Here is an 18,634-nt window from a genome sequence, read left to right on the forward strand (position 1 = left end):
GTGATCATGAGACCCCGGCCTGGTTATGTGCCCAAGGTTCCCATCACTCCCTTCCGGGACCAGGTGGTGAACCTGCAAGCGCTGCCCCGGGAGGAGGCAGACCCAGCCTTGGCACTGCTCTGTCCAGTACGCGCTCTCCGCGTTTATGTAGACAGAACGCAGTGTTTCAGGACCTCAGACCAGCTCTTTGTCTGTTATGGTGGGAGACTGAAGGGAAAGGCTCTCTCAAAGCAGAGGTTGTTCCACTGGATAGTGGACGCCATTGCTTTGGCTTACCAACAGCAAGGCCGACCGTGCCACCTTGGTGTGACAGCCCACTCCACTCGGAGTGTGGCTTCCTTTGGGCTCTAGCGCATGGCGCCTCGCTGGCAGACATTTGTAGAGCTGCAGGCTGGGCGACACCCAACACATTCGCCAGATTCTATAATCTCCGAGTGGAGCCTGTGTCCTCTCATGTACTCGCTTCAGTTAGCTAGTACTGGACCCGCTCAGGTGGCTTCGCTTGCTCGCCATTCCACTCCACGGACTGGATACGGGCGATTATTCCTCAGGTGAGCCTTCCTCTCTGAAGCCCTGAGTTCCTCCAGCACTGTTGACGCTGGCGCCAGTGTCTATTGCCTGGGCGTCGGCTAGGTGCCTCCGTGTGCATGGTTCCTCCCTGAGTAACCCCCACATGTGTAATTCCACTGTAAGCCTCCTTGAGCATGTGTCTTTCCCTTGGCAAGCCACCTTGCCCTCCTGGAGTTGAAAGTTGCCACCCCTTGGGCTGGTCACTCCAGCGTTCCTCCATATGAAGCCCTCCGGCCATATGTGTTTCTTAAGTCCTCCCTACGGGTAGGCATGCTGCGGCATATCTCCTCTGAGATATGCTTCCCAGTGTACTTTGGTATTCCTGTGTTAAGTAGGACTCCTTCGTCCGTGCCAGCATCACGACAGGGGGATCAGACTTTCGCAGGGCACTGGAAGACAGCTGTGAAGGTGGCGTGATTTCACGGGGACCCCCATTCGTCGTCATCCGACGTAACTCGGAGTGACTACGAAAGGGAACGTCTCGGTTACGTATGTAACCCTCGTTCCCTGAGTAGGGAACGGAGACGTTACGTCTCCCTGCCACTTCCGATGTACCGCTGGGCAGACGCCTGAGTTCAGTCTCGGCTCCTCAGCGAAGACATACCTGCATGTTGCCGGCGTCCTCCTTTATACCCACGCGGTGGGGCGGAGATACGCTATGCAAATTCCGCAGACCAATGGCATTTCATCGCCATTGGCTCGTTTTGTAATACTCAAAGTCGATAGGTGTTCTAAGCGAAACCCCCATTCGTCGTCATCCGACGTAACGTCTCCGTTCCCTACTCAGGGAACGAGGGTTACATACGTAACCGAGACGTTTTGCTAGTACTTGTGTGTATTTAAATGTCTGAAACCTAAAATAAACATTATGTGGTTGAAAACACTCAATAGTTGTGATATATGACAGCACTGAGTGGGTCCTTCTCTGGCTCAGTCCCAGCAAACACGGAAAGCACGTTTTAATTTAGCAGTTGATCACGTGATGCACTGACCGTTCTAATCACACCGGTGTGATCGTACGGTCCAGGGACCAGCCAAGACTGATCACACCGGTGTGATCGTACGTGTGAAAGGGTTAACCCGATTATGCTGAATAATAGTGCATCCAATCGCACAACAACTATCTGGCATGTTGTTTACACTTCAAAACACCAACTTTTGTATATTAAAACTGGCAACGTCCTGGCAAGATCATTGATTAGTTTACTGGGTTTCGTTGCTAGAGAAGGACGTTCTTGCCCGCCAGCCAGTACTTGTGACGTCACGTGCAAAGTATGAATAGGGTGTGCTTTCTTTTTCACATGACTGTATATAAAATAATGTTGAATTTTCTCACTTATTGGAAAAGAAATCTTCATGTGAACATACTTATCTTCATCTGTTTTTTCACCATGGAGGTCCCTGTTATTTATTAGCATTTACTGAGTAGAGAGAAAGCAAGACCTCAAAGCGTTGTGTGTGTACCCCCCAGACTGCAAAAGTTATTAGTTGTGTGAGACGGTGTCTATAATGGTTTAAGCACCAGGGGCCTCCGAAAGAGCCATTTTTCTGTTAATTAGAGGGCAGTGATTTAGCCCCATGGAGAGGCAGGCCACCGGTGCATTCATTTCCCCTCATCTTCACACTCATAGTCACGGCCCCTCCTGAGCGATGAGTCAGCCCTGCCTGCTCGGTCCATGCCAGACAGGAAGCCCCATCTGCCCTGCGCCCAGGCTCATCATCTGCCATTGGTGCATGCTGTGATTTTAGGTAAAACTAATTAAGTGAAACAACAAAGGATCTTGAGCCAACTCCCGCTGATTATGTGCTTGATCTTTATCTCTTGTGCATCTTAATACTTTCACACATACTGTATGGTTTCACGATTTATCTCTATTTCTTGTCAGATTGATTATAAAATTTGGTCTAAGTGGTTCTCAAATTTTTTCAGGTGGCATATCTCCTCACACCTCAAATTCATCTCAAATTCATCTTTTATTATTTAATTGAAATTATCAAGGCTGTTGTTTTCAAACCTAAATGTGTTGATTATGCTCACAAGAGTCTGTGAGTTACGTCGTTGAAACGAGACAAAAACACTTCAGTGTAAATTAGTGTTAACAGATTCAGAAAATTAATTGATTAATGCTGATTAATTGATTATTCAGTGTTGTTGCTTTTTGTCAATTCTAATTTGTCTCAAAAACAGACTCTGTATTAATTACTTGTGGACCATGTGGAATCCAGAAATCCATGAGCAGATTTCCATTAATGTTTTGCAAACATTATCCATAATAAACTGTCATTTACAGACAAAGCTTTATGAAACAATGTACTTATATATGTGATGTAGCTGCTGTCAGATCCAATATAGCCGACTGCTTCATATATCAACAAAAGTCTCTTTGCAAACTCTTCATTACACTGTGCTTCTTTTACAACAATATCTGTAGTCAAAATCTCAGAACAAACATATAATCCTTCAAAGTAATCTAGAATCCCATTAAAAATAAACCATCTTCCTGATGCTGGTATCCTTCAGAAGTCTCTACATGAGCAAATTAGATGTTTAAACTGGCCAAAGCAAATGTTCCTATATGCTTCCATTTACTTTTTCATTTCTCCTCTTGCCGGCAGACTCAAACGTGTGGAGTACATCAGAAAGTAAACGGGCATCTGTGTACCCAGTGTATACAGCGTAATTTATTATAATGGGTTCTATTTGCTTTTGGTGCGACCCGATGCTCGAGCACAAAGACCTCTTAGGCCTTGATGCTCTGGCACAAAGACCTCTTAGGCCCTGTTTACATCTGGTATTAAGATGCGTTTTGGTTGATTGGATCACAAGTGGACGACGCTAAATACAGGTGTAAACTGAAAAAAAAAGACTGCCTGCTCTCCGTCTACTGGTCTAATGCGTAAACATTATGGAAAGCGCTAGCCAGATGGGATTTAAAGTTTGTTGGCTGAAGACCCAAGTTTGGTTTAAAGACGAAAAATGTACCAAGCACAATGTTCTCTCACCATTTCTGATTTCTAACATGCACTCACCGCATTCAATGTTGTCTTGCGGCTGTCAGAGCAGAAACGAAAGCTTCTGCTCTCTGTGTGTTTTTCCGTTTTCTCCGTTCGTTCATATGTAAATTGCACAAGCTTAGTCTATTAGATCGAAGATCTGAAAAAAACAAGGTAACACTTTAGAATACGGTTCCTTCGTTAATGAATAACTACACAAGAACAAATGAGTAACACAATATTAACAATCTAGTAACTACTATTAACTAACAAGAAATTCTGATTACTGAATTAGTAAGTAATAGCACACAGATGAAAGTGGTAGTTCACTATTAACTAATCAATAACTACTATTTTTTAAAATGCTTCCCAGAGAACTACTGTAAGAATCATGGTAACTAACTAATAATGACTCAAGTGTTACTACATACTTATAAAGGAATTACTAATTATTTTAAGCTTTTGAGGTTTTTGGTGAAGTTTTAAATAGTAATTCCCATAGAAGTATGTAGTAACACTTTACTCATTGCTAGTTAGTTACCATGATCTTCACTTTAGAATATGGATCCAAATAATTAGTAATTCCTTTAGAAGTATGTAGTAACACTTGAGTCATTATTAGTTAGTTACCATGATTCTTACAGTAGTTCTCTGGGAAGCATTAAAAAAATAGTAGTTATTGATTAGTTAATAGTGAACTACCACTTTCATCTGTGTGCTATTACTTACTAATTCGTTAATCAGAATTTCTTGTTAGTTAATAGTAGTTACTAGATTGTTAATATTGTGTTACACATTTGTTCTTGTGTAGTTATTCATTAACAAAGGAACCGTGTTCTAAAGTGTTACCAAAAACAACAACATACATTTACCCACCAATAGATCCTCCCTTGAAGAAATCAGGACAGAAGTAGTTGAAAGTGGACAAAAGAGACGGATTAAAACACCAAATGGGAATATGTCTCCCTCGTCTACATGTGATCCGATCGACCAAAACACATCTTAATACCAGGTGAAAGAGTTAATATACTCTCAAACAAACTTATTTGTTACTAATTTCATGTACACACATACCCTGGCACTGTTAAATGTGTTTTTCCCCCCACTTTTTAGGCATTCAAACCATCTACATGCATCAATGTTAATGCATAATGCTCACACAAATACATTTGCCAATAAGTGCACTGATATTGTTGTGGAATATGGGTGGTTTATATAATTCCTCTCATCCCATATGTTGTACTGACTGTCAGCATGGATTGATTTTAATCATTGTTATGTATTTTAGGGTTTCCATATGTTTCATAAGGATCTGCATGTCCCTCTATCTCTTTGCTGTTCATTACCAAACCTTTGTCAGATTAGAGTTGTCTGCCTCATCTCAACTGCTCCCACATTACTGTAGAAGTCACTTTAAAATGATTTCCTTGAGCCATCAGATGCAGGTGCTCTCCAAAGATCAAAAGAGACCAAAAGTTAGCCAGCTCAGATCATGATCTCAAATAGCCTGGTTTTATCCTGTCATGTACATTGTAAAAATGCTTTCTGTTTCCAGCTGTGATTTTAATCCGAAGAACATGAATTTCCTCCACATGTTGTTCTGGCTCACAGACTGACCCTTTTGTGGATACAGAGAATGACTGTCATTTGATCTATTTTCATTAAACAGATGTAGGGTTGATTCCAGTTAAGGTAACAATAACTGGAGTTTAAGTCATTATTTTTACAGCACTTTAGCTATAAATTATGTAGACGTCTTGTGTTTGGTTGATAATGGCAGGAATGTTAGATATAACCAATGAGCATCTGCAATTGGCCAAATCTTAGATGCGTATAATCAAATAGAAGTGGCAAAACAGAAACACAGACAATACATTTCTTACCTTCCTCCATATCGATAGTTATTTATTATTATTATTACATTTGAAGTCCCCAAGCAGTCAATAATTGTATCCCTCTATCCTTCCCATCTGTGATATATTTATGTTTTTTTTCCCCCGTGAAAATAATTTGTTCATGCCTTAAAATAGCTTGAATCTAACTCTACACCCATGCTTCATGTAGGATATCTGGATCTCTAAAATGCAAATTAGTCCCCACCTTCACTCAATCACAGCAGCTCGGACTACCTGATCCACTCACTCAACTGTGGTAGTAAACGCTACACAATGGCAAGTGGAAATAATTCAGCAGTATATGTTTGAACCAACTGATTCAGAAGAAGAGGAAGAGCAAATTATACGGGGTCATCTACAAGTTGATGTATCCAAATGGTAATGTGTTTTATGTATCACTCTCTACAAAGTTTGACACATAACAGTAATTAATATGATTATCCTTTTGCTTGACTAAGTTATCAAAAAGCTAATGATTCGTTGCTAATGTTACACAAACCATGTGCCCATTCGCCATCTGAGTGAGAGTGAGACAGCTACCTTCGGTCATGAATTATGTGGCTGTTGTTCCTTTTTTGGCCATGTGAGGTCCTCAGTGTTTTTCTTTTGTTGTTTTATGCCTGCCACATGTTCTCATTATTGATTTATTAGTTTCACCTGAACCTTGTTAAATTGCCTATTTAAAACCCTGTTGTCTTGAGTTCTTTGCTCAGTCTTGAGTTGACACCGGTGCAGACTTGTTTTACTAAACCTGTCTGTGAGTTATTATTCAGAGTATTTTCCCAGAGTATTTTTCCCCTGTGATTGTTGTTTGTTACCGACCTGTACATGCCTTTTTTTGGATTACGAATTTGCCTCCTGCTTTTGGATTATTCACTGATTCTGACTGAGATAGTGGACTCTGACCTTTGTCTGGATTGTACTTTTTGTTTTTGCCTGTTCCTTGTTGGATACTTTTGCCCTGCTTTTCAAGTAAAGCCCTTGAACGGAGTTATTGTCTCTACCTCTGCATTCTGAGTCGAAAACACCACATTGTGTTACCGAGGTAGTGCTTCCCCCTGCTACGCAGGAGACCCAGGTTCGATTCCCAGTCGAACATAACACTTTCTAACAATCAGCATCCTTAGAAATAAATGCTTTGAACATCATAGAAAGTCAGCGGAGAAAAGTCCTGCCTCGCACGTTGACATGATTTGTTATTGATGTTAACACAGATGATTGACATGATGTATTTGACGGTATAAACGGGCAGTTTCAAACTGTTTTTTAGACTCTCTTTGGTACAAAGCAGTTTTAAGGAGAAAATACTCCGCTATGGTGTTGACTGATGAATTTGCACAAGGTTTGTCTTAAAGCATATTAAAAACACCACACAGGCGTATAAACAACATTAAAAACGTCTCGGTCACGATAATGACCGATGATGGAACGGATACGTAAGTCAGAAGTGATTCTGATGAATGGGGATCACTTGCGAGAGCCTATCTACTTCGAGTGAAATTAAACGAACCAATGCACATTGCCATGCGATAATTGCACCAGCTGCTGTGCATTGCGGCGCGAGCATATAATGAGCAGAATGTGCGTAGCATCCTTGTTTTTCTGCTGAGGAGCCGGACCTGTGACTCGGCCGTACAGCTGAAGCTCAGCAATTGTGGCGAGGGGACTTACGTCTCTGTTCCCTCCTCGGGTAACGAGGGTTACCCTACGTAACCAAGACGTTCCCATTCTTCAGCTCACTACTACGTAAGTCAGAAGTGATTCTGACGAATAGGGATATTTAGAAAAACGCCTTGGCTGCTGGCCCTTCCAGCGCTCAACTTGAGCGTCCTGGCCTGATCGCAGTGTTGGGCAGAAAGTAGGAGCTCTAAGCAGAGAAGGTCAGTCACTGCTGTTCCGCAAGACCCACTCAGTGTGACTTATTGGATAACGCTAGGAAAGTGTGCCCTTGGGGAAGGGAACGCTGCGGAAGCCACATCCTACCCCGGAGGGAGGTACTGTAACGGTTACACATATTGACTAGCCAACACAAGGTAGTACAACATGTGGCAGTCTCTGGGGTGGTTCCAGCTTAGTTATAGGGGGGAAGAACACCAGCAGAGACGACAGAGCAGGCTCTGTCGAGGGAAAGACATGGGCTTGTCCGCAGAGGAGGTGGTCATGGAGGAATACACATATGGGGTCGCCACTACATATGGGCAACCAGGCTAACACAGGTTCCACAATGCCGTCTCTACACAGAGGCTATAGAATCTAGCGAATGTGTAAGGTGTTGCCCAGCCCACAGCTCTACATATGTCTGTCAGTGAGGCGCCTTGAGCCAGTACCCAGGAGGAAGCAACACTTCTAGTTGAGTGTGCTCGCAACCTGAGCGGGCAAGACACGCCTTGGATTTCGAAAGCCAAGGCGATGGCATACACTATCCAGTGGGCCATCCTCTGCTTGGAGACAGCCTTTCCCTTCTGCTGGCCTCCGTAACAGACGAAGAGCTGATCTCAGGTCCTAAAGCTTTGCGTTCTGTCCACGTATAACATTAAGGAGCAGGCGGGACAAAGAAAAGCCAGGGCTGGGCCTGCCTCTCTCGAAGGCAGCGCTTGCAGGTTCACTACCTGGTCTCTGAAGGGAGGGGTAGGAACCTTGGGCACGTATCCGAGCTGGGGTCTCAGGACAACGGGAGAGTTGGCCGGCCTGAATCCTAGGCACGATTCGTCGACCGAAAATGCTTGCAGGCCCCCTACCCTCTTGATAGAAGCCAGAGCAGTCAGGAGCACTGTCTTTAATGACAGGATCTTTCACTCAGCTGACTGCAGTGGTCAAAGGGACGTCTCTGCAGTGCGCTGAGCACCAGAGAAAGGTCCCAAGAGGGTATAGAGGGGCACCCAGGGATGACTGCGGGAATTTGCACAAGGTTTGTCTTAAAGCATATTAAAAACACCACACAGGCGTATAAACAACATTAAAAACGTCTCGGTCACGATAATGACCGATGATGGAACGAATACGTAAGTCAGAAGTGATTCTGACGAATGGGGATCACTTGCGAGAGCCTATCTACTTCGAGTGAAATTAAACGAACCAATGCACATTGCCATGCGATAATTGCACCAGCTGCTGTGCATTGCGGCGCGAGCATATAATGAGCAGAATGTGCGTCGCATCCTTGTTTTTCTGCTGAGGAGCCGGACCTGTGACTCGGCCGTACAGCTGAAGCTTAGCAATTGTGGCGAGGGGACTTACGTCTCTGTTCCCTCCTCGGGGAACAAGGGTTACCCTACATAACCAAGACGTTCCCATTCTTCAGCTCACTACTACGTAAGTCAGAGGTGATTCTGACGAATAGGGATATCTAGAAAAACGCCTTGGCTGCTGGCCCTTCCAGCGCTCCACTTGAGCCTCCTGGCCTGATCGCAGTGTTGGGCAGAAAGTAGGAGCTCTAAGCAGAGAAGGTCAGTCACTGCTGTTCCGCAAGACCCACTCAGTGTGACTTATTGGATAACGCTAGGAAAGTGTGCCCTTGGGGAAGGGAACGCTGCGGAAGCCACATCCTACCCCGGAGGGAGGTACTGTAACGGTTACACATATTGACTAGCCAAACAAGGTAGTACAACATGTGGCAGTCTCTGGGGTGGTTCCAGCTTAGTTATAGGGGGAAGAACACCAGCACAGACGACAGAGCAGGCTCTGTCGGGGGAAAGACATGGGCTTGTCCGCAGAGGAGGTGGTCATGGAGGAATACACATATGGGGTCGCCACTACATATGGGCACCCAGCCTAACACAGGTTCCACAATGCCGTCTCTACACAGAGGCTATAAAATCTAGCGAATGTGTAAGGTGTTGCCCAGCCCACAGCTCTACATATGTCTGTCAGCGAGGCGCCTTGAGCCAGTACCCAGGAGGAAGCAACACTTCTTGTTGAGTGTGCTCGCAACCTGAGCGGGCAAGGCACGCCTTGGATTTCGAAAGCCAAGGCGATGGCATACACTATCCAGTGGGCCATCCTCTGCTTGGAGACAGCCTTTCCCTTCTGCTGGCCTCCGTAACAGACGAAGAGCTGATCTCAGGTCCTAAAGCTTTGCGTTCTGTCCACGTATAACTGTAAGGAGCAGGCGGGACAGAGAAAAGCCAGGGCTGGGCCTGCCTCCCTCGAAGGCAGTGCTTGCAGGTTCACTACCTGGTCTCTGAAGGGAGGGGTAGGAACCTTGGGTACGTATCCGAGCTGGGGTCTCAGGACAACGGGAGAGTTGGCCGGCCTGAATCCTAGGCACGATTCGTCGACCGAAAATGCTTGCAGGCCCCCTACCCTCTTGATAGAAGCCAGAGCAGTCAGGAGCACTGTCTTTAATGACAGGATCTTTCACTCAGCTGACTGCAGTGGTCAAAGGGACGTCTCTGCAGTGCGCTGAGCACCAGAGAAAGGTACCAAGAGGGTATAGAGGGGCACCCAGGGATGACTGCGGGATGACCGCGATGGCCGCGGCTGCAGCTCTCCCTGATGTGAGCACTCACATTCTCATTTGAATTTGTGAAGCGAATATGCAAGGATAATGACACTTTAACTGATCCTTTGCATTTAGCTCATGCCTTTAATCATAATTTTTCGTCTTTATGTAGTTCAAAATCTGTTTGCTCTGATGGTTCGGCATGGTCTTCTTATTCTTATATGCCTGCTGGCTCTTTTTCATTTAAAAAGATTATGCCTACTGATGTCTTTAATGTATTACAGGACCTTTAATTAAATTGTAGTGCAGGACCAGATGAGCTGGAAGCTAAGTTTATCAAAATTGCTGCTCACATATTGATTTTTCCTCTTGCAGATCTTTTTAACTTATCACTAACTACTTGTACTGTGCCACATATTTGGAAAGCTGCAACAGTGATACCTCTTTTTAAAGGTGGAGACCAATCGGATGTGAATAATTATCGCCCGATTTCCATCATTTGTGTAGTTGCTAAAATATTTGAGAAATTATTTTTTAATCAATTAACTGTGTACATTAATAACTATAATATCTTATCTCCACATCAATCTGGCTTTAGAGCCAACTTTTCTACTTCAACTGCTCTCGTAAAATTTACAAATGATGTCTTCTTGGGTTTTGATAAAGGTAATTTCATTGGTGCTGCTTTCATTGATCTTTCAAAGGCCTTTGATATGGTTGACCATTATCTTCTACTGGATAAGCTTTACTCTATTGGTTTGAACAAAAATGCTCTGCTTTGGTTCAACTCTTATTTGCATAATAGACGTCAATGTGTTGTTTATCAAGGATTCCAGTCAGATTACTTAATTGTTGATAAAGGTGTTCCTCAAGGCTCAACTTTAGGCCCCTTACTTTTTTCAATCTTTATCAATGACCTGGCACAAGTTTGTTCTCATTGTGAATTAGAGCTCTATGCTGATGATACTGTTGTCTACACCTCAGATCGGGATTTGTTGCACGTTCAAAGAACTCTTCAATCTAACTTTGATAAAGTACAACAGGGGTTGTTCATTAATAAACTTCTGTTGAACATGAAGAAGTCCTGCTGCATGGTATTTTCCACGATATAAAATCGTCGTTGTGCTTCAGGTTTTGAAATAAAGTTTTTAGATGGGTCCCTTATGCAGATTGTTGAGGAATTTAAATATTTGGGCCTTTGGCTCGACTCCAACCTTACCTTTAAGATACACATTGATAATCATTAGGAAAGTATACGGATGTCTTAACACTCTGTACAGATCAATTAATTGTTTTTCAATTCAAGTTAGAAATTTTTTTTCTCAACTGGTAATACCAATTATTGATTATGCAGACATAGTTTACACTAATACCTTTGAGTCCAATCTCAAACCTATTAATGTTGTATTCAACTCTTTTTGCAGATTTATATTGAAATGTCCATTTAAAACTCACCATTGTTTTATGTATGATTCATTAAACTGGTTGCAACCTAAACAACGAAGGGACTACCACTGGATTCTATTTATCTTTAAATGTGTTCATTTCAATTGTCCTGAATATCTTAAACAGCATTTAATACCCTATTGCTCAACATACTCACTGAGACACCTCCAATGTCCAACATTTTTTGCAGTTCCAAGGTTACTTTCTGTAGCTGGTAGGAGAGCATTTCATTATAAAGCCCCTCATGACTGGAATAACCTTTCTCTTTATTTGAGGTCTATTTCTTCAATTGGTTTATTCAAATCATCACTTTTTTCTTTTCTTAAAACTACATGTTCTTGTAATTAGGGAACACAATGGTATTTCATTTAATGATCTATGTAGATAACATATAGTTGTATGCATCTTTTCTTTTCTGTTTTGTCTCTGACATTTCTGTGTGAGATGTGACGTTATACTGCATGTTACATTTTGTATAAGGCATACTGATAAATGACGCATTAGTTGTTTAATGTATTTGGCTGATTTTGGTTAATATACTTTATTAAGTGTGCTATGTTATTTGTGGGGTTAAGGGCAGGTGAGCGAGTTTATGTTTTGTATGTGTGTCTGTGTTTTTCTTATGTTGATGCTGTGTGGTTGTCTTTTGTGTCTGTACATGTATATATAGATGCAGGACCCCCTTGAAAATGAGATGTTACATCTCAAGGGGCTATCCTGAAATAAAATTCAATTCAATTCAATTCATTGAAGGCACAAAATTCTGAGCTGTGACAACAGCTGTTTTGCTCATGGTGAGATTGCGGCCAGTGCTGTCTGCGCTGTAACACCAACACCAGCTTGAAGAGTCGTTCTCCTAAAGAAGCAGACTTGTCTTTTGAAGTTAAAACACGCTCAGATAAGATTGCAGAGCAGTAACATCATTCACCATCTGGGTCCAAAGCGAAAGACAAGGATGCGACGCACCTCAGCTCATTATATGCGCGCACCGCGATGCACAGCAGCTGGTGCAATTATGGCATGCCAATGTGCATTGGCTCGTTTAATTTCACTCAAAGTAGATAGGCTCTCGCAAGCGATCCCCATGTGTCCCCACAGGTGTTTTTTAAGTCCAATGTAAATTAACATTCCGTTTAATGTTTATACAATTTACAGATTGAAGGTACTGTATGTGGAAACCAGTTTTGTCCAGTGGTGTTGTGAATTTGACATATTTCCCAGGTTAAATTAATGTTTACACTTTCAAAAAAAGTGAGGTTTATTTAAAAAAAAAAAACTTTGTTACAGCATGTATTAATCATATTAATGCTAATTTAGAAATATACTTTTGTTAATTCATTTTCATTGGCTAACTGATAATTTATACAACTTGAATGTAAAAAAAAATGTCTTTGTAAGATTGTTTTTGAAAGAAGTCGCTTCTTTGGTCAGAAATACAGTAAAAACAGTAATGTTGTGAAATATAATTACAATTAAAAAAAAACTGTTTTCCATTTTATATATTTAATTTATTTGTTACTCAAGAAACGTTTATTAAGCTGACCATTAAACAAAAAGATCTTTGGTACATGCTGTACACACTATTTGTGCTATGATTATTTTCTCATCTGTATTTTCTCGAGGAGGCACGTATTACAACGACCCCTTCAAATCTACCACCTAATTTAAAAATGGTCTTGAACTGTTTGCTGTAATACAGGGGTCACCAGTGGAAAGAGGCAATTACGTATCATTTGCCCTCTTCCATCAAACCCACCAAGTGAGCCATGGCAAAGTCCAGCAACTCGAACCACTGAGCAAACACATATTACAGTTATACTTTCTGTTGGACTCTGTTTCCATAGTTTCTCACAGTGTTTCATTGAGGAAACCTTTTTAATAAACTCAATAAATAAAGATTTAACTGTAGTGTAGTAGACCCAAGTCATGTCAAGCCAATGAAATCTGGACAGGAACTTGGAATCTCTTTTCCTCATGGCATATTCTAGGGCACCTATTGCCAGGCGTACCATAGTCACACCCTGCTGACTGATTCTAACCACCTCCGTCCTCTCCAACGTTGATGTCAGCATTTGGAGAACGTTACTATAGTGTTATCATATGAGTACTTGCAGCATCTTAGAGGCCCCATTATGATGAGAGGGATCTCCCAGAATCAGTGTGCTTTGTATCTTTTATATTAACTAAATCTTTTTATCTCTAAATCCCTTGTTGAGAACGAGCCAAGAGTGCCTGTACAAATGGATAATCCTGTAGTCTTTGAGAGTTGGAAAAATACAGTCATTATCTTGCGGAGCAGTTGCATAATTATAGTTTGTAACAATTATTAATGACTGCATTACATGGCTAATTTAGTATGCCACAGGACTGTTCTCTTATGAAACCATAAGGTGGTTAAGTTATGACAACTTACACTTCGTCCAAAGGTTTTAGGTTTTTTAAGGTGTCTGTAAGCTTTTGTAAATGTCTTTGAAAGAAGTATCTTGTGCTCACAAAGGCTGCATTTATATGATCAAAAATATAAACAGCAATACTGTGAAATATTATTACAATGTTTTCTGTTTTAATATATTTTAAAATGTAATTTATTCCTTTAATGACAAAGCTGAATTTTCAGCATCATGTCAAAAACATTTGTGCTGCTTGATATTTTTGTAAATATTTTTAACAGCATTTATTTGAAATAGAAATCTTTTGTAACATTCTTTACTGTCACGTTTGATCAGTTTAATGCATACTTGATGAATAAAATGTTACTAACCCCAAACTTTTGAATCAGATTTCTGAGCCAAATGGATTTTGAATGCCACTTCCAAAAAAGTGTTTAATTGTTAAAGTTGTAGGTGTTTAAATTGAAGAAAAATGGGTAATGCAAAACTTAAGCATGTTTTATGCTTCTGCGTCAAATTGACGGCGTACCCCCGCAGACCCCTCTGCGTCGCCGCGAACCCCTCAGCCGTAGCTCGACGTGCACCTACAAAAAATTGTAACTACGCGTCGAGGCGACGCAGACCACAAGGGCTGTGATTGGTCAGATGCACCGCGATGCAGCTCAACCTGACGCAGAACCATAAAACGGCCACGACGCCGCAGGAGTGACGGCGTAGCTACGCCGTGGAGTTGACGCAGAAGCATAATGAGGCCTTTAGGGGTTGATAAGGTACAAAGATTTAACTTTAGGAATAAGGAATAGTTCAATTAAAAATGAAAATTCTGTCATCCTTTACTCAGCCTTTTACTCACAAGTTGTTTAAAACCGGTATGAATTTCTTTCTTCTGCTTAACACAAAGGAAGATATTTTGAAGACTGTCTGTAAGTTGACCTAATTGACTTCTTTAGTATTTTGTTCCCCCTACTATGGAAGCAAATGGGGAACATCAACTGTTTGGTTATTGACATTCTTCAAAATATCTTCTTTTGTCTCCAGCAGAAGAAAGAAATTCATACAGGTTTGAAACAATTTGAGGGTGAGTAAATGATAACAATATTTAATTTTTTTAGTGAACTATTCCTTTAAGGGTGTGACAAGCTAAAAGTACAAGTTCCCTATCAGGGAACTCGAGCTGCGTGACAACGCTTTGGGAACGCCCCTGCGTGAGTGCGTCATGAAGCACGTATGAAATCAGTCCAATGGCGAGACGGAACGTCATAGGCGGGTGACGTCATCGACCAGGAAACTATATACGCACCCCAAAACACAAGCGCGTCAGCTTCTGAGTTTTCAGCAAGCGCTCTGTGTGTGAATATATCAGTCTGTGTCTCAAAGTGTTTTTGTCTGTCCTTAGAAATTGCTAGGCAGGAGTTTTTCACATATAAAAAACTATAAAGAGACGATATATATATATATAATATGGCGAGCGAACAGCAGTTCAGAAAGTGTGTTCATCCCTGCCCACGTTATATCACGGGTGGGGACACTCACGATCTGTGTGTTGTTTGTATGGGAGTGCAGCATGCCCAGTCATCTCTCGAGGGAGCTGGTTGCGAGCATTGCGAGCGTATGTCAATGAAAACGCTCCGCTCCCACCGAGCCCTCTTCGAGGAGAGTGGTTCGGTGCGCGCTCCCCGCGGTTCGGGTCCCGCTGCTGCCGAGGCACAGCGGAGGCTTCAATCGTGGGGATCACAAATGGATCTATCAGCGGGGATTGAGACGGGCTCTGCCTTATCTCAGCCTTTACCTGGTAGATCCAGTCCCTCAGATCCGGGTGTGGAAGCACGCGCTGTGGTTTCTTCCCCCCCGGCTGAGGCACCATCACTTCAATTATCCAGTTCTGAGGATTTGGATGTTGAAAGTATTGATACAGCAGAGACTGGGGACTCGTCACTTCAGTCTCCAGCTAGTGAGGAGCTTATGGAGGTGCTCACTCGTGCTGTAGAAAAATTAAGCATCGAGTGGCCAGCTGATAGACAGGAATCTCGTTCAAAAAGTAAACTAGATGAAAGATTTCTGCCGTCTCGTGCTGCATCTCCACGCCGGTCTCTTCCATTCTTTCCTGACCTCCACACCGAGGTGTCGAGGTCATGGAAAAGACCAGTGTCATCCAGAGTATTTAGCCAGCAAACATCTGTTTATTCAAATATCTCTGGGGCTAAGAATCATGGTTATGGGGCGATGCCTAAGGCTGAAGGAACGCTAGCGAGCCATCTATCTCCAGATACGGCATCGACATTTAAGACACCGGCATTGCCCACAAAGCCATTAAGAAATACCTCGGCTTTGGTGGGCAAAGCTTACTCGGCGGCAGGTCAAGCGGCAGCGTGCTTACATACTATGTCGATATTACAAGCATATCAAGCAGACCTATTAAAAAATATGAGTGAGGGGGATGAAATTATTATTAATATTAGTGCTGATCTACAGCAGATCTATCTCTCCATGCCACCAAGGAGACGGCCAAATCAGTGGGCCGTTCTATGGCAGCCATGGTGGCAACGAAGAGACACTTATGGTTGAATTTATCCAACATGAAAGAAAAGGAAAAATCTTTTCTCCTGGACGTCCGCCTTTCAACTGCTGTTCGAGAGACTGGTACCCTTAGTAGAATTTTTGGCAGAGTGGAAAAGCCTTCCAAATGTATCTCATTGGGTCCTGCAGACTATCGAGAAGGGGTACGCGATTCAGTTCAGATCACGCCCGCCTCGCTTCAGAGGGGTTCTGCCCACAGTGGTGGGCCCCAAGCAGGCTCTGGTTATGGAACAGGAGGTGAAAACTCTCCTGCTGAAGGAGGCTATAGAAAGAGTTCTTCCTCCCAGCAGTTCCTCCCACAATTTTAGATCTGCGCCTGTTAAATCGCCCAGTAGGGAAGCTCAAATTCAAAATGCTTACTCTCAAGCAGATCGTGTCACAGATCAGGTCCGAGGACTGGTTTGTCACAATAGATCTAAAGGACGCGTACTTCCACATTTCCATCCTTCCACAACACAGGAAGTTCCTGAGGTTCGCTTTCGGGGGCGAAGCGTACCAGTATCGGGTTCTTCCGTTCGGCCTAGCACTGTCTCCCCGAACTTTCACGAAATGTATGGATGCAGCTCTGGCTTCGCTGCGACTCCAGGGCATCCGCATTTTAAACTATATCGACGATTGGTTGATTCTGGGTCAATCGGAGCATCAGGCGATTCGGCATCGAGATGTCGTTCTCGCCCATATCAAAAAGTTGGGGTTGAGGCTCAACGCCAAGAAGAGTGTGCTTTCTCCAGTACAGAGGACCACTTTTCTGGGCGTGGTTTGGGATTCGACGACGATGCAGCCATGTCTGTCTCCTGTTCGTATAGCTTTGATTCTCTTAGCCATCAAACAGGCAAAGCTAGGACAGTCACTCACTGTAAAAGAATATCAGAGGGTTCTGGGTCTGATGGCAGCAGCGTCCAACGTTATACCTTGCGGCCTGCTGTACATGAGACCACTGCAGTGGTGGCTCAGGACCAAGGGGTTCTCCCCGAGGGTAAACCCGCTCCACAAGATCAGGGTCACGCGACGATGTCTCCGTGCTCTGGCTATGTGGAAAGAACCTTGGTTCCTGTCTCTAGGTCCTGTGTTGGGGGCTCCGTGTCGTCGTGTAACACTAACGCGGAAGCCTCTCTCACAGGCTGGGAGGCGATCATGAGTGGTCACTCGGCCCAGGGTCTGTGGCAGGACCATCATCTTCATTGGCACATAAATTGTCTAGAAATGATGGCGGTGTTTCAGGCTCTGAAACACTTCCTCCCAGACCTGAGAGGTCACCATGTTCTTGTCCGGTCAGACAACACATCGGTGGTCTCTTATATAAACCATCAGGGGGGTCTGCGTTCGCGCCCGTTATACAAGGTGGCTCGCCAGATCCTTCTATGGTCCCAGGAGAAGCTTCTTTCACTGAGGGCGATTTATATCCCGGGGGATTTGAGGCAGACAGGGGGCAGACATCCTGTCGAGTCAGGGGCTGAGGCCCGGGGAGTGGAGACTCCACCCCGAGGTGGTGGAGCTCCTATGGAAACATTTCGTTCGTGCCGAGGTAGACCTATTTGCATCCAGGGAAACATCATACTGCCAACTGTGGTTTTCCCTAAGTCCTCCAGCCTCTCTGGGGTTGGACGCGATGGTACAGGAGTGGCCGAGGTCACGCCTGTATGCATTTCCCCCGATTGCTCTGCTCCCAGGAGTTCTGGAGAGGGTTCACCGGGACGGGGTCAGTCTACTGTTGGTAGCCCCGTACTGGCCGGCCCGAGTTTGGTTTGCGGACCTAATTTCTCTCCTCGACGGGTCTCCTCTGGAGATTCCGATGAGGAGGGACCTTCTCTCTCAGGCGAGCGGGTCGATACTTCACCCCCACCCAGATCTATGGAGGTTGTGGGCTTGGCCTCTGAGGGGGCCCAGCTCATAGAATCTGGTCTCTCGACTGAGGTCGTGGAGACCATCCTCCACTCCAGAGCTCCGGCCACTAGGAAATTATATGCCTTGAGGTGGAAAATGTTCACCTCTTGGTGTGGAGAACACCAGCCGGACCCAGTTAACTGCCCGGTGGGTGCAGTGCTGGAATTCCTTCAGGAGCGTTTCTCCACAGGGTTATCCCACTCCACACTGAAGGTGTATGTGGCGGCCTTATCTGCTTACCACGTCCCTTTGAGTAGTGCTTCTCTCAGGAGACACCCACTTGTAACCCGTTTCCTTCGTGGCATTCTGAGGCTGAGGCCAGCAGTTCGCACGAGGGTGCCGACCTGGGACCTGGCGGTTGTTCTAGAAGGTCTCTCTCTAGCACCGTTCGAGCCCATTGAAGAAGTTTCGGAGAAATTCCTCACTCTTAAAACTAT

The 18,634-nt window shown here is 43.8% G+C and overlaps 1 long non-coding RNA gene across 1 annotated transcript in view; it reads left to right on the forward strand.

The window, feature by feature from the left end:
* LOC143744894 (uncharacterized) overlaps positions 1-18,634 on the forward strand; it is a 98,592-nt gene that overhangs the window by 20,016 nt on the left and 59,942 nt on the right. The window lies entirely within an intron of this gene.

This window comes from Siphateles boraxobius, unplaced genomic scaffold, assembly GCF_051911475.1.
Source record: "Siphateles boraxobius isolate OS27281-9 unplaced genomic scaffold, OSU_SipBor_1 20, whole genome shotgun sequence".
In the NCBI taxonomy this organism is placed as follows: Eukaryota; Metazoa; Chordata; class Actinopteri; order Cypriniformes; family Leuciscidae; genus Siphateles; species Siphateles boraxobius.